The sequence below is a fragment of the Anolis carolinensis genome, chromosome 5 (genome assembly GCF_035594765.1).
Source record: "Anolis carolinensis isolate JA03-04 chromosome 5, rAnoCar3.1.pri, whole genome shotgun sequence".
NCBI classification, from domain to species: Eukaryota; Metazoa; Chordata; class Lepidosauria; order Squamata; family Dactyloidae; genus Anolis; species Anolis carolinensis.
This window is the reverse complement of record NC_085845.1, coordinates 89,486,147-89,504,442: the sequence shown is the minus strand read 5'-3', so window position 1 is coordinate 89,504,442 and position 18,296 is coordinate 89,486,147. Positions and strand designations below refer to the sequence as shown.

At 38.9% G+C, this 18,296-nt stretch overlaps 1 protein-coding gene across 16 annotated transcripts in view; it reads left to right on the top strand.

The window, feature by feature from the left end:
• Positions 1 to 18,296, top strand: part of ppfibp1 (PPFIA binding protein 1) — a 164,496-nt gene that overhangs the window by 9,745 nt on the left and 136,455 nt on the right. The window contains exon 2 of one of the 16 annotated variants that reach the window (XM_062981750.1): positions 660 to 745. The exons of the other annotated variants lie outside the window; for them this stretch is intronic. The gene's annotated coding sequence lies outside the window, so the exon portion shown is untranslated. The remainder of the gene's footprint in view (positions 1 to 659; positions 746 to 18,296) is intronic. 16 annotated transcript variants of the gene reach the window in all.

Genomic DNA, 18,296 nt, shown 5'->3' with positions numbered 1-18,296 from the left:
TATCCTTTTAGCTGGAGGAGACTAAGCAAGGAGAGAGGTTAGCAAAAATAGATGGCCGTTTGGAAAAAAAAATCTTTGGGAGATGCTCCTGTGCTGTTCAAACATGATCAGTACAGCTCCCAGCTATGTTGGTGAATACAGGCTTTGCTTTGATTTATGAGTCCAGTCACAGCATGCTGTTCTCATAAGAGTGGTATGCATCTCATAAGGAGAAAGTGAGAGAAAGATACAGAGACCCTCCGGAGGGTCTTTTCTTCCACCCCTCCTGTGGTGTTGACCTCATTTTGAAACTTCAAAGTAAAAATCAAAGCCTGCTGCTCCTTTAAGGCCACACAATTACTAGGTGACCTAGTTCTGCCCTGCAGTTTTATGAAATAGAAGTGTGATTTTTTAACCTTCCTTCTTGAGGGAAAGCAAGAATTACTTTCAAGGTGTCAACTGGATGTCACCTAGGGGCTCTTTGATTTGCTTTTTAATGAGGCAAAAGTGAGAAATAAACAACTTTTCACTCTACTGTTTGGAAATAATCTCCGTGCCATGATTCCCTTTGAGCCAAACTTAATCATAATAAAGTCCCTTTGTTGCCTAGACTGTCTGTAGGATCCTTACTCAGAGGGAAGGTATTGTCCTCATATGTACTGTCTCTTTTTTTGTTCCAGTGGAAGCTACCATTTGTTTCTTTCTGTGGAGTTCACCAATTGCTTCAACCAACACCCGCTGAAATTGTATCTTATGAACAACTAATGTAGGTGATGGAGTATTTCTTCTTCTGTGTCTGGTCATTGCTGTGAGCACCATTGGTATGGAGGCTAAATTGGATCCTAAACCCATGTGGCTCTCTTAGGCCTAACCATTGCCCATGTTGATGGGGGTCCCTGACCCTAAGGGTCAACACCATGTCTGGGTTAGAGTGAAGTTCAGACATCTCCGGGGTTAGTGGGTTGCATCGAGTCAGCAGAGGACTTTAAAAGGCTGCTATCAGCTGAACTCCCCAAATAGATTTTCAAAATTTGCTCCTAAATTCTCCATCCACATTCCAAATGCAGCAATGTTATCATGTTTTTGGCCTTCACTCGAGCACTTTAAATTCAGCAGAGGTCTGTATACATCAGACATGTTAGAGACAGTGGCACGTCCAGGTTCCGTTGCCTTTTGAAAAATTGAAGGGGACAAGGACCTGATTTAATTTGATTAATAAATAGCAATAGTATGAAGAATAGGTTTGATTAAATAAATAGCCTTAGTCTTAGAATCAATTGAAGAGTCTGCCATGAGAAACACACATGAACAAGACTCACAGGGCAATAAAACACACACCAAATGAGAGCCCTAAGGAGACATCCCAACAATAAACAACCCATCTCTTTCCTTAATTAAGCAAAGGAAATCAATTGAAGAGTAACGCTTACACAGGCAGGACTATAAACCTTAGAAGCAACAGTTTTAGATGTAATAAAGTATTTTGATTTATTGAACCAAATGGTGCCTCAAAGGAACGGAACGTAAAAGTTTCAAATTGTATTCAGTGATTTGTAATTGGGTAAATTTTGGGTAAATTGCTTACTTGAACTATTTTGATAAACAACTGATCAAAGTACCATATGTTCAGGATGAAAGTGGATAGATACAGGATTAAAGGAAAAAAGGGCATGAGAAAGGAGGATGTTTGAAGGTGTGACATGTACTTGCAGAACCTATAAGAACCTCAGGAGAAGTTTCATTCGTGTGGTGCTTTCTTTCTTTCACGCTGCTATCCGCAGATCTTTTATTTGCAAATAAAGGCTGTTGTATCTTCCATTTCCTCGCCTCTCAGCACCTTATTGGGAACCGGGCTTCAGAGGTTTCAAGGTTTGCCTTTTAAAGGGGCAGCACAACAAGGCCTCAATACCATCAGCCTTTAACGCTGCTGTCTTATATGTTCCCCATTGTTCTTGTATATCCCAACTAATGAATGAGCTGGGATACAGCAACCACATTTTTACTAGCTGCTTATAACCCTGTTTTAACAACAAAAGTTTCCCTTTATTTGTATAAAACATCTAAAAGGAGATTAGATCAGATATTGATCAGATTGGGAATGAGGACATTTGATATATATACTTAAAATTAAGGTATATTTGGTTGCAAGTTGGCCACCCCCAATTTTATCTCTGTACTTGTATATTTATATTTTTACTCGGACTAGATGTATACTGTATGTTGTGGTTATATTGTGTGTTTTGATAAGGCCAATTAGCTGATCAATAAAAATCATATTCATTGTTCAAAGGAAGAATCCCTGTTTAAATGTCACATCCAGCCCTCATCACACAAATGCCCACTCAGTGTCTTTGCAGTTTTTCTGAGTCATTTGTGGTTCTTGTACAACTTTCCCCCACCTGACTCTGTCACTGAGCAACAGTAACAAAAGGATTTGGTGGAGTTGTGGAAAGGAGGCTAATTTCGTAACATGGAAGTGGCCATTGAGTTTGGGAATGTTCAGTGGTGAACGTAGTTCAGTAAAATATATAAATTTCTAATTGTTACTGGAAGAACACTCTGTACTGTAGATCTTATTTTCATCTTACTGTTTGTGAATATTAACTGCTTTACAAGGTAGTGAACAGTATAACAGTTATTTACTGTCAGGGTGACTCTCATTTATGGTAACCCTATTCTAGAGTTTATCCCTCTACTTACTTCTCCCTGATGCTTACTGGAATATCTTCAGCCAGTTACTATTTCTACCAATCCCTGACTTCCACCATAGTCTACTCCACACCTTTTGTGTGATAAAAGAACCAGGGTGAATTTTGAAGGAAAATATTTCCTCGTATCATGCTATTGTTTTGTTAATTTAATTATGTATCCAAAAAAACTAAGTTATCTTGGTTCATTAAACTGCTACAGCTATATAATTGGTACTCTGATCTTACCTAAGTATCTCTTTCAGTCAGTGGATTGCCTCCAAATTGAAATGTGTGGTAATAGAACATGTGTGTGTCCCTCTTGCAGTGTTAACAATTGGGTTTTGGATGCATTTTTGATTGTATGATTGCCAACTCAGCTGTGAAGCCCTCTCTCTGGTTCTGTGCATTGAAATGGCTCCTTTCGTCTCAAATTTGGAAGATGCCTGGTATTTTTGGTTTGTCTCTGTCAAGGGAGGGTGACTGTCTGTATTATAATTCTTTTTCCAAAATGTAAGAGTGGAAAGTGCTCATTGCTGCTGTCATACTCTATTTTTTGCTGGAGGCTGGAATTTCCCACTACATCTGTCATCCTGCTAGATTTGTGGTTGTCTGCCTGTGCTTGGCATTGTTTCTGCTCTGGTTCGATGCTCTTTCCTCACACTTGTAGCTTCCCAAGTGTACCATTCCTTATGTTATTGATTGGGAACATGCAGCTTGGACAAGCACAGCAGACTGTTCTTGATAAATGCCCAGATGAACCCAAACCAACTGTTGTGAAATTAACTGTGTCAGTAAGCAATACTTGGTTCAAAACAAATTGCAGCTGTGCACCCAGACTCTTTTCCGTGGAGTGAATTCATACAAAAGGTTTATCCATAATTAAGCAATGTCTGAATATTCTTGCCAAATGGTAGTGAGAAGTCAAATAATGAATCACAATGGAACATTTCACACTTGAGGGAGCAATTGTATTTGCAGTGGTTACACTGGTGTTAACCAGTCAAAGGGAAAGAAGCATCTCCAAATGTAATGGGCATGTATCTCAGAGTTATGGCTGATGTCAGTACCTTGGCATGTGTCTCTAAACTAGAGCTTTCCAAACTGTGTGTTGTGACATGTTGATGTGTTGGCTGCAGTGTGTAGATGTCTGTAGATGAACCTCTGAATCTATGTCAAATAAGCAACACGTCATATATTTTTAAACATATAAACGGAAGGTTTTCATGAGATATGTTGGGTCCTCTTTCATTTCAAAATTAGAATTTATGTATGTGTCTGTATCTCTTATAAAGGGTTCGTTTAACCTCCCGGTTTCTAGTAAAACTGAATGTCTGTGTTGTGAAATGATGCTTGTCTAAAAATGTGTCACTAACATGAAATGTTTGGAAAGCTCTGCTCTAAACATTTTGAAACATGTTTTCTCACAATGCTTATGTCAATAACAACCACCACCTGTGTAAATATGGATGCTGCCTGAAGTGTTTAGGAGGATGTGGTGTAATTTAATAGCTGTCTGCTAATTATGCTACACATCCGAACCGGTTCAGAATTGCTTCAACTAGTGTGGTTCCCTATCAATAGACCATGGAACAGTTTGGCTGCAAAGAGAAAAAGGCATTACAATTCCAACTGGCTTTCAGATTTGTTCTCCAGTTGGAGTGCACATGTGCCATAAACAGGAAGCGAGTGTGGTGTCTCTCTAGAGCAGGAATAGGCATAAACCGGTGATCTGGAGCCTGAAGTATTTTCCCGAGGACTTCATTGGGCAGTGCTGTGGGTTATGCTACAGTTTGTTGTATGAAACTCTTTGACAGTTCATTTAGTGACCAAAAATAACAGAAAGTCGCACTACCAGTAGGCGATCACAGCCATGGTTATAGCAACAGAGAATGATAACTTGCTACTTTTTGTCACCTCTTAAGTTGCTTGTGGATGGTGACTGTTTTGGGATGTGGAAACAACTGCCATTTTGCCCTGAAAATGTCAATGAACATTTAATTTCCTAGCACAGGAGCGCAGATGGTATGGTTCAAAGATGGATTAAATTGCATGGAGTTTCTCTTGATATTAATCAGGATACAAAGAAAACATGTTTTTGGGTGAAATGAGCCTTCAGAGGACATCCTTTATCTGAAGATGTTACCATAGTGTAGGGTGGGAGAATCTCCCAGTTCTTCTGGCAGTGAAAATTGCTTAAAGGAAAGGAATATATTTGTGGATGTGATGGTGGGAACATTAAAGAGAGATGTAGACAAGAAAAACGTGCTGCTACTTTCATTTTATTAGATCATATGATCTCATATGTTCTTTCTATCTCTAAATCTTTCTGGAACTAGAAGAGCTTTTCACTTAAAAGACTCATTGCATCTCTTTCTTCATGTTTTTTTCCCTTTGGTATATGATTTATGTGTCGATAAAGTTAATTTTTATTGCCCAGATTTTGCTTTAATAACAGCAGGTGTGTGCTTACCGGATGGCTCTGCACCAGCTACCTCTTGCTGTGATTTCGCCTGAGCTTATCATGAAGATTAGAGATAATATAATTGGTTTCTCTTTTCATAGTGGTATTGATAAACTTCCCACTTAAAGTAGCTTTGTTCTATAGCGATAATTTAGTTCTGTGGTTGTGATGGGTCAGAGGTGATCTCTCTACAGAAGTAAATCTATTTTATTACGATAGTAGAGAGGTGGAGCTGTATGGTGAGCAATTGTTCCCATATTCATGCTCCTCTGTCAGTGTGCTCAAATTGACTTGGACATGTACCTCTGAAAGAACCACCCCACACTATGTTAGAAGTTTAATGGGAAAGGAAATGCACAACAAAATCAGTTTAGGCACAAGTGAATGATAGTTAAACTGCTGGAACATTGCTGTTAATCCAAGGATGATCAAACTGTCCTGAGGCTGTATGTGGCCACCAAGGCACTTTTGGATTCTCCAGAACTCCCATACCGCCCCTTGTCTGACCCAAAATGAGGTTAGTTCCTTCTCCAGGGCAAGGTAGTCATTTCTAAAATAACTTAGAGGGCTTCCTTGCATTCATGTTTAAAAATCTGGATGACAACTTCCCTAATTTTGGAATTTTTTAAACTTTGGGTAGCTCAATGTTAAGGTCCCAATAAAGTTGGCAACAGAAAAAGTTTTCTGAATGACACCTATTGCCTGTTTAGACATTTACACGAATAAATTGTGCAGGGTTTACAGTGGACTCTGCAGAAGATGCTTCAACTGCTTATATCACTAGAGCATGGATTTGAGGGCAATCTGGCTGCGGCATCTATCAACCCATTGATTGCCAGCGTTGATTTGGCTGATCTGGTTAGCCAGGCAGGTCTCCCTCCCTCACCGCTCCATGTACGCCCCTCCCAAAGCTAGTTGGTCAATGGAAGATGACAATGTCCCAGGTATAGGAGTGTATAGATGTCTCCAGTCTTCAGTTTTGGGTATGAAACCGTGTACTAGAGCATAAAGAGTAGGTAAAGAGTGTGCACCCCAGTTTAAATACCCCTGAAGAATTCTGAGGTTTGTAGTTTTGAAAGGGTCTTTAAAATGCTCAGCCAGAGAGGTCCTGGGCCTTACTAAACTACAAACCCCAGAATTCTGAAGAAAAATCAGGAAAATTGGCATGTTTAGTGAGCTTTGCAAATGCTGATTTGTTACCAGTAAATGCTTGATTTTTATACCGAGTTGATATATACATATATACTTGGGGGTCACGTAATCATTTCTCAAGTTGAAAGGGGCTGCGGATGGAAAAGTTTTAGAATCCCTGGTCTAGAAGATTCTGAGGCTGAAAAGTAGCCCCTGGAGGTGCTGTGGGATGCATTTCTTCCTTGATCCTTTTCCACCTCTAAGGGCGTTGGTAGACATAACTTAAATCCATGCTGAAGTGGGTTTAAAAAACACACTTTGGTGCGCGTTTAATTTCATCCCCCTCCCACAAATAAACAAGCTTCTCCCGGAGGGGGAGGTGTCTAGATGCTATCCTGGTAACTACCAGAATGGCATCTAGCTACCCTGAAGTCCCACAAAGTAATTTAAAAAATTTACTGGGTCGCCATTACAGTGGTCCTTTTGTCCACCTGGTGCATAGAAATGACGTGCCAGGAGACCGGGGGAGGGGGGATTACTCTTTGTCGCTGTTGCTCCTTACCTGAGATCCGTGTCTTACCAGGTGTCTTAATTAATTTCTGCTTTGTTCCAAATTAATTCACGTTTACCTGAGGCATCGTTTGGACACCTCAGGTAAAAACTCGATAGGTCCCACATTTTTGGGCCTGTCTGGTAGGGCACTAAGTCTTGTGAAGAGGACAAAGATAACTGCACCTGCATGCCATTCCCTTTGCCCCCTCAAATTCACAAGTTGCTTCTCGCGTTCACCAAAGGGTCTGTGCCATGTGGTGAACGGAATAGTAGGTCCTATGAGAAACGGTCATGACCTGCATTACAATCTTGTTAAACATTTTAAATGTTTTGTATATGTGTAAATGAACGAATTCTGGAGAAACATGCAATATATACGTACATCAGTGCTCCTCATAGTGATCCTCTTGGACTGGTACTGAGCTGTGAGCTTTTGGTTGCCAGTCTACAAAGAGTTTTCAGGAAAGAAATAGTTGTCACCAGTGGGCACAAATATTCCACTGTCCTCTGACGTGCTACGGGGGAATCACTAGTCCTCCACATGGGATAGCCCAAGGAGCAAAGATATACTTTTTCCCTTTTCTGGTTCTGGAATAAGTAGGTAGGAATGCACATTTTAATATAACTTGAAAGTTTTTAGTATGTTTCCCAATCAGGGAAAGACTACCAGTCTCTGATAAGCTCTTGTTTCAGGTCAGGCCGGACCTTCGTGGCTTGGAGTATGCCAGCAATCCAGCCAATTTTGCTTGAGGCTTATTGAATTAGTCGTGTCTGAACAGTTCCCAGCATGTGAACCCTGGTAGCGTTTAATTTGCACATCGCATCTAATTTTGAGTTATTCCCTCAAAGCTCAAACTGGTTGAAATGAAATGGATTTACTGTGAGCTTAAAACAGCTTGCCTGGCATAGAAGTAGAAAAGTAATTTCAGTATCGTTTTTGTTATTATGATGAATCTTTAGGAAAGGGGCATATGGTACAGCCCAATTCTGAGTTGTGCTTCAGGACAGCTGTGTTTGAACACCAGCATCAGATCCAGATTTAAACTGTTGTATCCTGCATGTTAGTCACTGTGAAATAGACCTAAAGTTAGAAGATAGGTTTAATTTGGGAGTCCAGTTCTAGTTATGGGCAAGTTTAGTTACCTTTTGGGTTGGTGTGTGTGTGTTCCTTTGTAATGAATGCAGTTCTCTGCTTTGTTGAATAGCATAGTTAATATACACTATAACATGATTTTTGTGCCTGATTATAAACTTCATATCCTAACTGGTTCTATCATAAAAACACAGAAAACATTTATAAAACTACAAAAACTTTGTTTTTGTGGAACATCCTGCACCACATTTTGCTATAGTTTTTCAATGAATATCTCACAGAGCCTCAACCAATTCAAAATAGTTTGTGGCAGCCAAAAAAAAAAATGAAATTTCTGGATTATATTTTTTTTCAATTTTTTTTACCTGGAGATATTGCATGACAGTACAAAACCCTAAACTGGGTATCCCAAAATATGATGCTAGTTGCAGATTTCCCATATAAGCGATTGGAACATACGCCCTCTTCTGTTTGCTCTCCAGTTTGCTTACAAATACTTATATTTGTCATTTTGGCAAGTTTGCTATCTGAAAAGCAGGGATGAGGGGTGGGAAATCTAGCATCCATGTAAAATATGCTTGAAACCAATCTAGAAAAACCACTAGGTCGCAAAATTTTAATTGACTATTTGTACATACTTGTGCTGTCAAGAGCCTATTGAGGGTGTGGAGTGAGAGAAGAACCACATTCTTCCAGTTACATAAAAAGCCTTCTGGTCTCTAGACAGAAGCCTATTTTGCAGGAGGCAAGTGTTTTTTGTCGACACCAATCAGCTGAAATGGGTGGGTGGAATTCCTATGAAAATAGAGTTGTATGAAATGAGTGTATAGTTGCACCTGATTAACATTTCCTGAATTAATAGCAGTACTTGTGTTTTGGAGTGTTTGTCATGTTTTCACAGTAGAGATAGGTAAAATCTGACCAGATGATCTATGTCTTGGATAATGCATGGAACCTCCACAGAATTTGTGGTGTCTATGTTTACATTTAGAATTTGTGGTCAAAGAACTAGATATTAATCTGAATGATCTATAAATGCAACTGCTACTGATAGTTTTTTTTATCTCCATATGAAATTGTTTAATTGTTCTTCAATTTTTGTGTTTGGTCTGTTTTAAAATGTGATCAGATTGTGAAGTTGTTGGCAGCCTTGAGTCTCCACAGGGAGAAAGTCAGGGGATAAATGAAGTTAATACTACTACTACAAATAATATAATAATAATTTGCTTTTAATGGGAGCTGCACTGCTACACCCCAGAACTTCCAGTCAAATCTTTTTTTCCTGGTAGAAATTCAATGGAAATTCTGTTTCTGAAACAATGAAACCATAGCATTTTTTTTTGACAGTGGTAATTTTTTATTATCCTGACACAACAGCAGATTAGGCCAATTGTAATATCCATTGTGCAGATGTGCTTCTGAGATTGAGAGAAATTAGTTTGCCCAAGAATGCCAGAGATCAGATTTGAATGGGTTTTGCTAATAATAATCATAATAATAAAACAATTTATTATTGTATCCTGCTACCATCTCCCCGAAGGGACTTGGGCAGCTTATACATGGCACAAAGTGCCAAAACAGAACATAAAATAAAACACAATTTAAAAATGCAGTTGAATAAAACAAATAAGCATATTAAACAACAACTTAAAACTCAATAACTTAAAACTTTGCTAGTTCTCTGTTTAGTTGTACTTGCTATGCTTCATGAGCTCCCTGTAATTAAATAAAATTCTTGGCTTGTGCTGACTTGTACGAATACTGAGCAGATAATAGGGGTGTGCTTCTTCACTCATTTGTTTTTCAAAGGAAGCAATGCATAATTTTAGCAATAATTTACTTGCATAGTTTTCAAAGACCATAAGAAGTTTGGGACTTGTACACAAAATTCTCATGTGGCTATTTTAGGTAAGAAACAACATTTTCTAGTGCAGGAAACAACATTTTCTGCAGGTAATATTTTTTCCTACACAAAGCAACCCTGTGGAAAATTTTGTCCTGAACTGTGACGATTCCTGTCAGTCTAGCATTTTTCTCATCAGTTTCTTGCCATATGAAAAAACATCTTGTTCAACTATTTTCAAATGTTTAAGACTAGCAGATAAGCGCTATGAACCAACGTTTGTGCAAGCAGAATTATTTGGGCATAAATTACTCTAGTGTATGCCTTCCAAGGGCACACAGAAGGCCAGAGACAACAGACTTGAAAACAGTTCGGGTTTGTGATGGTCAAGGCAGAGTAGCGTGAACTGAGGAATTGATATCACCCTGCCTTCACCCTGTTTGTAAGTGTTAAAAGAGCTTTATGGTGAGTCATTGGCTGACATGGCTGCAGGGTGTTTTACAGCTTCATAAGCTAAAGCTTGCAGAACTTTGAACAGCCTGAACGAACCTTGCTTTAGAGGGCTCATTCAGTTTATTTGGTCTAAAGAGCTGCTTTAGCTCCTTGATTGTAAATGACTTTTTAGCGCACCAGCTTTTTCTCCCACCTTTCAAGTAACAGTTTGTGTTGATCACACTTTTGAACTCCATTTTGGGTTCCATTTTGGCAGTTTATTAATGAGCAAAAGACATTAAGAAACAAAGAGAGGAGTGAATTTGTGACCACGTGGAGTTGATTCATGAGCTATGCCATTGAGCATATGATTTCCTTCAGGGCCAGGGGTAAGGTTCTCACTGCTTCTGTATCAACATTTTTCTTTATTCCTTGTCTTTCTTATATGAATAAGACTCAGGTGGAGTACAATCAAAACAGTGTTATTCCAGAAAGAAATTTTGAAAAAGTAAGAGATCATATTGATCCTGAATCAGAGCCCAAGATCTGTTGATGTATGTATTTGTTACAGACATATATCAATTCACAAAATGTGCAGACTTTAAGATGCCCAACAATTCATCTTCAGGCTGTAGTGAATAATCTATACGTATAAAAATGTAATGTGCATTTTTCCCATCGTGTAAACAACAAAAACACTGAACCAAATCATATAAAATTTGGCCACAAAAGACATAGTCATCCAATCCGTGTCTTTCAATAAAAAACCTAGAAAAATAGTCCAAACTTTAGAGGATGAGAAAAGCCTCCCCCCCCCCCCCCCCGGCAGCCAGTTAGAAAGGTAGGCCCTGCTGCCTTTAGGCCCCACCCTCTTCATATTCTAGCAGCTCCCTCAGCCAAAATGGTGCCCAGGGGACAGGCACTTAGGCCTTATCCACGCCGCCTATAAAATACAGATTATCTGATTTGAACTGGATTTTATGGCGGTGTAGACTTAAGGCCTTTCCACACAGCTATATAACCCAGAATGCCAAGGCACATAATCCACAGTATCTGCTTTGAACCGGATTATCTTGAGTCCACACTGCCATATAATCCAGTTCAGTGTGGGTTTTATACAGTTGTGTAGAAGGGGCCTCATATAATCCGGTTCTAAGCAGCCCGGGGCTGTAGCGCAGATGGGAGAGCAAGCCAGTGCAATTAACTGCAATTGAATCACTGACCAGGAGGTCATAAGTTCGAGGCCCGCTCGGAGCTATGTTGTTGTTTGTCTTTGTCCTATGTTAAAAGGCATTGAATGTTTGCCTAATATGTGTAACGTGATCCGCCCTGAGTCCCCTTCGGGGTGAGAAGGGCGGAATATAAATGCTGTAAATAAATAAATAAATAAATAAATAATATAAGATTATAAATATAATATATAATAATTACTGTGGTATAATAATACAGAACAATACAATCTCTAAAATCAGGACAGTAAATAAAGAGCCACACTCTGAAAACAGGGGAATTCCAGTCAGGAAACAATCAGGGCCAGCTAACACCTCCCAACAAAGGATTCCCCCAGGCAGGAAGCAGCCAGGCTTTGAAGCTGCAAGGCCATTAAATGTTAATCAAGGTGACTAATTGTAGCATTCATACTTGCCGCACCAAGACTATTAATTGCTATTCAACCTGGCCAACCAAGGATTCCGCAAGGTAGAAAGCGGCCAGGCTTGCAAGCAGCAAGGCTATTCAGTGCTATTCAACTTGGCCAATCAAGATTTCCATTAGGTAAAAGACCCCCAGGCTTTGAAGCCACGAGGCTACTCTGCCCCATTCAACCTGGCCTAGGAAGGATGACCTATGTAGAAAGCAGCCAGGCTTTTAAGCTGCAAGACTATTCAGTGCAATTCAGCCAGTTTATCAGCTGTTAGGATTTCTGGGAGTTGAAGGCCAAAAACATCTGGAGACCCATAGACTGAGAACCATTGTTTTAGACCCAACACTAGCTTAAACATTGTAGTGATTTATCCTTATGCAGAGATAAATAAAAGGCAATTTTAGTATAGTATAAACACATACCTTTAAGTCTATGCATTTGTTTCATGATGCACACCCAATGTTGTATCTCATTGATAAATGAAATTCTCCCTCGTGCTTAATTGTATACTTTATATATAGAGATAATAATGGGGAGAGTGGAAAGATTATTCAGCTTTTTAAAAAATCAACCATGTTTGTGCTATATAGTATGAACCTCGTATTGTATTTCTGAGATAAACACTCCTGAAATTACTGTGGAAACAGGAAACCACGACTAATAGGGAACCTGAATAAAATGATTGACTTCCGCCAGACGTTATTATAAAGTTGCTCTGGAGGACCTAACATTTTATGGTATGCTTTCGCTAGAAGTTACCATCGAGTTACCCTGGATGACTTAACACATTTCTTTGGGTCCTACTGTAATAATAATAATAATAATAATAATAATAATAATAATAATAATAATAATAATACTTTATATACTGCCCTATCTCCTCAAGGGACTCAGGGTGGTTTTCAATATATCAGAGAGTTAAAAACCATACCGCAATTAGGACATAATACCACATGAACATAAATGTATAAGACATATAATCAGTTAACAAAGAATTAACACTTAATAACAGAACTTCATCATACTGTACTTGAATAAGGCATGGCAATTTGTGAAATGTTAATCTAATCCAGAGAAGATTTGAAATGTATGATATTCCTTTTGCTGTGTGAGTGAAAGAGAAGAAATTGGTCTTTTTTTCATTTGGACCATTTACTGGTGGCCCATATTTTGCCCCATAAGTTTCAGTGCCTAATAGAGTGGGATACAAATGGATTCGTTTTTCCTTGCTGGATGTTGAAATAGCATTCCCTTCCTTTTTGACAACATCACAGAAAGTTAGTACAGTAGAGTCTCACTTATCCAACATAAACGGGCCGACAGAATGTTGGATAAGCGAATATGTTGGATAATAAGGAGGCATTGAGGAAAAGCCTATTAAACATCAAATTAGGTTATGATTTTACAAATTAAGCACCAAAACATCATGCTAGACTACAAATTTGGCAGAAAAAGTAGTTCAATACGCAGTAATGCTATGTAGTAATTACTGTATTTATGAATTTAGCACCAAAATATCACGATATATTGAAAACATTGACTCCAAAAATGTGTTGGATAATCCAGAATGTTGGCTAAGCGAGTGTTGGATAAGTGAGACTCTACTGTAAATATGTTCTTAATGGGTATAAGAGGTGTCTTCTGTAGACTCGAGACTCTGAATAGTTCTCACTCCCCACCCTTGTTGAAGCTATTTATTTTTAGTGAGTGTTTATCTATTTGAATAAATAAAAGCTAGTTTAATTCCTATAGTTTGTCTTAGAGTGCAGGGTAAACACTCCAAAATAACTGCTATAATACAGGGTTGTTTTTGGCTGCCATCCACTAACTCCTCTCTCCAAGCCAGTCTATTTGAAGACTGTGAGATTATTGTGAAAGTCTGTAGGCTTTTATTATAATAACAGAGAAACTGCCCTTGGGAGCATTTGAGGTTTTGATTTTGGAGGAGAGCTTCTTCTGGAATTAAAATTCCAACTCTTTTGTCATCATTTGTTGGAGTTCCCATTTTCATTATTTATATTCTCCCTTTGTGCCAGGATAGCTTCATTCATCATTCATCATTCAGCACAGACTTTGTACTCTAGCCAGTCCCATAAGCATAGCTGCATTATGTATACATTTCTTTTTCTTCATGGTCTCTGTGAATGCACATATATGGAGTTTCTGCGCCTGCGCAGGCTTCAACGGAAAGCTTCTCAAGCTGTATTTTTAATTTTTTGGTGGTAACCCCACCCATTCCTTCCAGGGCATAAAGGTGCCCTGGCCGCACACTCCCCAGTTCCTTTCTCTGCCACGCAGCTCTCTTTGGAACTTTGTTGAGAATATTGATGATGTGCTTCAAGCGCTGCACCCAGTGCACTTCTTAAGATTCCATGGCCACACAAAGTGTCTCTTTTGCCTTGGAGAAGGCCATGTTGTCGAGTCCTGCCACCGCTGTCAGACGTTCACATCCTAGTCACAGAAAAACAGAGTGGCACACCTTAGGGCCTTGCTATATCAGCAATGCTTGGTGCCTTCAACTTCCACAGTTCTGGAGACTCTGGCACCATCTGTGCCTCACTCTAAAACCTCTGGTGCTTTGAAAGGATCAAAGTCATTTTCATCATTTTCAGCCAATTTTCTTTAAAGTCATAAGAGTACGTATTTAGTTTTTTTATTCCAAATTGTCTCCCATTCTTCCAATGATGCATCAGTGGTATTTGACTCTAAAAAATTTGCTAAATTTGGAAAAGGCATAAATTATAATTGTTGGAAATGTGGAAAAAGAGTAGGTGCATTTCATCATATGTGGTGGACTTGTGAGATATCAATGCTCTTTTGGAAAGAAATCCAGGATGCATGTCAAAGAATCCTGAAACAGAAAATTCCACTACAACCAGAATTTTTTCTTTTAGGCATGACAAACATTGAGTGGGGCCTAAATAAAGACAAACTATTTACATATTTGACAACGGCAATGAGAACGGTGTTCACCAGGGTCTGGAGACAACCCATAATCCTGACGAAAGAAGAATGGCTAAAGAAAATAATAGATATTATGTGTATGGACAGAAATTTCTTAAGAATTTTAAGAAATGAAAGTAAAAAAGAAAATAGAAAATAGTAAAAAAGAAAATTAGAAAATAAAAAAGAAGAAAGGATCGAAGTCATCCTGGGTATTAAAGGTGATTTGCACCGTTACCATGATGACCCTGCCCACTTGATCTCAGCCGGCCAGACCTCCATCAACCTCAAGCTCCTTGGCCTTGGCGAGATCCACCCTGTAGAACACAGCTACCTTGCCTTTGACATATTTGATGTTGATAACCTTTAATGGGTTCCCGAAGAAGTCAGGCGAGTGCAATCAGATGGCACTGCCCCAGTGTTGATTCCGCCAACACTGGGAAAATTACTCAGGGCTCACCTCACCAAGGGACCACAACCATCAGCCAAAAGACAAGCGACTCAACAGTCCTTCTCTTCTTTCTCATCGAGAAGAGACCAACCTTCCTCCGCATCTTCATGTTGATCATTGCCCTCTATTCAACTGGGTCAACAGGTCAGATCATCTCCTGACTCACCAGCCCGTCAACTCTTGGATGGAGAGATTCAGATTCGACCCATAGTCATCAAGGTCCCAGCCCAACCACCTGTCGCTCAACTTAAAGCCTGGCAAGAACTATTTCCTCCAGCAACAACTACATCAGAGAAGGGTAGGCAGACTACGCACCTAGCCAAAGCAACTCAGGCATTGGCATTGAAGCGGCTCCTGAGACCACGGTCCCTACCAAGGCCTCCACAGCTCCCGACAACACCCTTGGTTGAGCTGCCCCTCCAATCCCCACTGAAAATAGAGGAGGAGGAACACAATCAGAACCTGTCGTAGTACATTCAGATTCAGTATTTTCTCTCGGCCTTGGCCTTTCACTGAACCCCGATGCCTAGTATGTCAACCTGCCTTTTCTGACCAAATGACCCGAATGGTAAGCACCCTTGGTCTAGAACAAGACATCTAAGGCTGTAAGCTACCCGGTCTTAAAAAGAGTGCAGGCTGAGGCTCCCCCAGTGACCCTCCTGTCATTCCTGCCATACCTCCTCAACGTAATACAAGCATCTTGGAAGAACCCGTCCTCAATATCCCTTACTTCGAAAAGCATAGAAACGTGGTATCGTATCAATGATAAAAGACTAGATTACCTCAAACACCACCCTGACCCAAACTTGGTCGTGGTAAAGGCATCCCAGTAATTGGCAAGCAGGCGAATGAACCTTATTTCCTGTGCTGGTCTATGACCGAAATAAATGATTTGATCTGAACCTACATCCAGTGTTTTTCTGTTTACTTTACTTATTGCACTAACCTAGTGTGGTCCAACCCGTGGGCCGCATGTGGCCCACCAATTCATTTTTGTTGACCCTTGCCCTTCTTACTGGAAAAATATTTTAATTTAACATTTGGAAAAAAATTGTTTATCCTTCTTACTGCTTTAATTTTTGTAATTCGTTTTCTTACTGGAATGTGTCTGGCCCTCACATTCCTATACTAAAGTTTGATTGGCCCTCGGGTAACTAAAGGTTGGACCACACTGCACTAACCTATATCGTTAGATTGATTCCATGCTAACTTTTCATTCATATATAGAAAGCTCCATGGAATTGTGTAACTTGTGACAGCTATTCTTGCACCTGTTTAATGTGCATGTATATTTATCCGGATAAACATATCAAGAACTTGATCCTCTTGTCCTTTCCATTTTTAATGAGTATGTGTGTTATTGTGACAACCTCTGTGTCCTGGTTTAATAAGAATCTATTTCATCTTAAAGGAAAAAGAATAAATGTAAAACAAATCATTTGATTTGGTATGAATAGTTCCAGTAAATATTTGAATTGGTATAAATATATTAGGATTTCAGCTAAGAAGAGGGGTTAATATGGCTGGATATACTGAAGATATGAATAATATATAGTGATGTTTTTTATAGTGCATTATAATATGAATGAGTTTGTAACACGGTATTAATAGTTAATAATTAATAACATTTTATTAGGGTAGATAGTTGAATTCTTTTTAATACAATAGAGTCTCACTTATCCAACATTCACTTATCCAACGTTCTGGATTATCCAACGCATTTCTGTAGTCAATGTTTTCAATACATCGTGATATTTTGGTGCTAAATTCGTAAATACAATAATTACTACATAGCATTACTGCATATTGAACTACTTTTTCTGTCAAATTTGTTGTAAAACATGATGTTTTGGTGCTTCATTTGTAAAATCATAATCTAACTTGATGTAAACATAGGCTTTTCCTTAATCCCTCCTCATTATCCAACATATTCGCTTATCCATTCTGCTGGCCCGTTTATGTTGGATAAGTGAGACTCTACTGTATATGCTTTTAAAATGGTTTTAACTGTGTTCTTTTAAATTGTAAGCTGCTTTAGGTCTCTATTTTGGGTGAAAGGAGAGAGATAAATATGTAATAGTAACAACAATGACATTTTCAACATTTATATGATGCTTTTCTTCTTCTATGGAGCTTCTGATAACAGGTTTTCTAGCCTGTGTAAAAAGCCCCTAGTAATTCTTTGTTCAGTGATAAGATAACAATAAAGTTGTTTCTGTTTTCTTTGTGTGTTTTTTTTCCTTTGGGGGAAGAGAAAGAGAAGCAAATAGTGACCAGATCTGAAAGAAGACAGTTTTTTTTCATCTTTATGTATAAGTTATTTTACAAACTGAACACAGTTGTACCTGGCCAAATTCATTCCTTTATGTCTGTAGAACATGTGATAAATATTTTAAAGAACTGAGTCTCATTTGGTAGTTTGGGATTAAAAATGGTCCCGAAGTTTTAAAAGGCTAGTTAATAAAAATAATATAGTATTATATTATTTTAGGTGGTGTTATATGTAAAGTTAAACATGGGGGAGAAAAGGGCTAAAGTATTAGAGGCTTTTGTAAAAGTATATCCACTGGATGTTTGAGTGTGATGAAGTCTATGCAGTTATACATTTAATGAGTGTCTGGTTGGAAAAACGTACAGTTGCTGCAGATTTCAAGCGAAACTGAGAACAAGTTGCACACATACACACTTATCAATATTATCTAGTCAGTCTCCTCCAGACTGGTGTCCTTCCAGATGTGTTTGACTACAGGTTTCTTTGGTGCTGGGAGCTATAGAGCTGATCTTGATTGTGAGATAATTGGAGTTGCAAGGGAGAAGATGAAAAATGTCTAGAGGCACAAAAGTATTTTCTGCCTGAACCTTTAAATCAACTGGGTTTAAGCAAGTAATTAATTATATCATTTTTCAGTACATTGATATCTGGAAAAGAACATTTACCATAAATTCAGTTTGCTCTGGGACTTAAAGAACGGAGTCTTCTGCCAATGTCTGCCCCAGCATGGTCAAAGAGGCAGCATACGTAGAACTAACATTTCAGGATCCAGATGTGGGGTGCAAATTCAGGTCTCTATTACATACA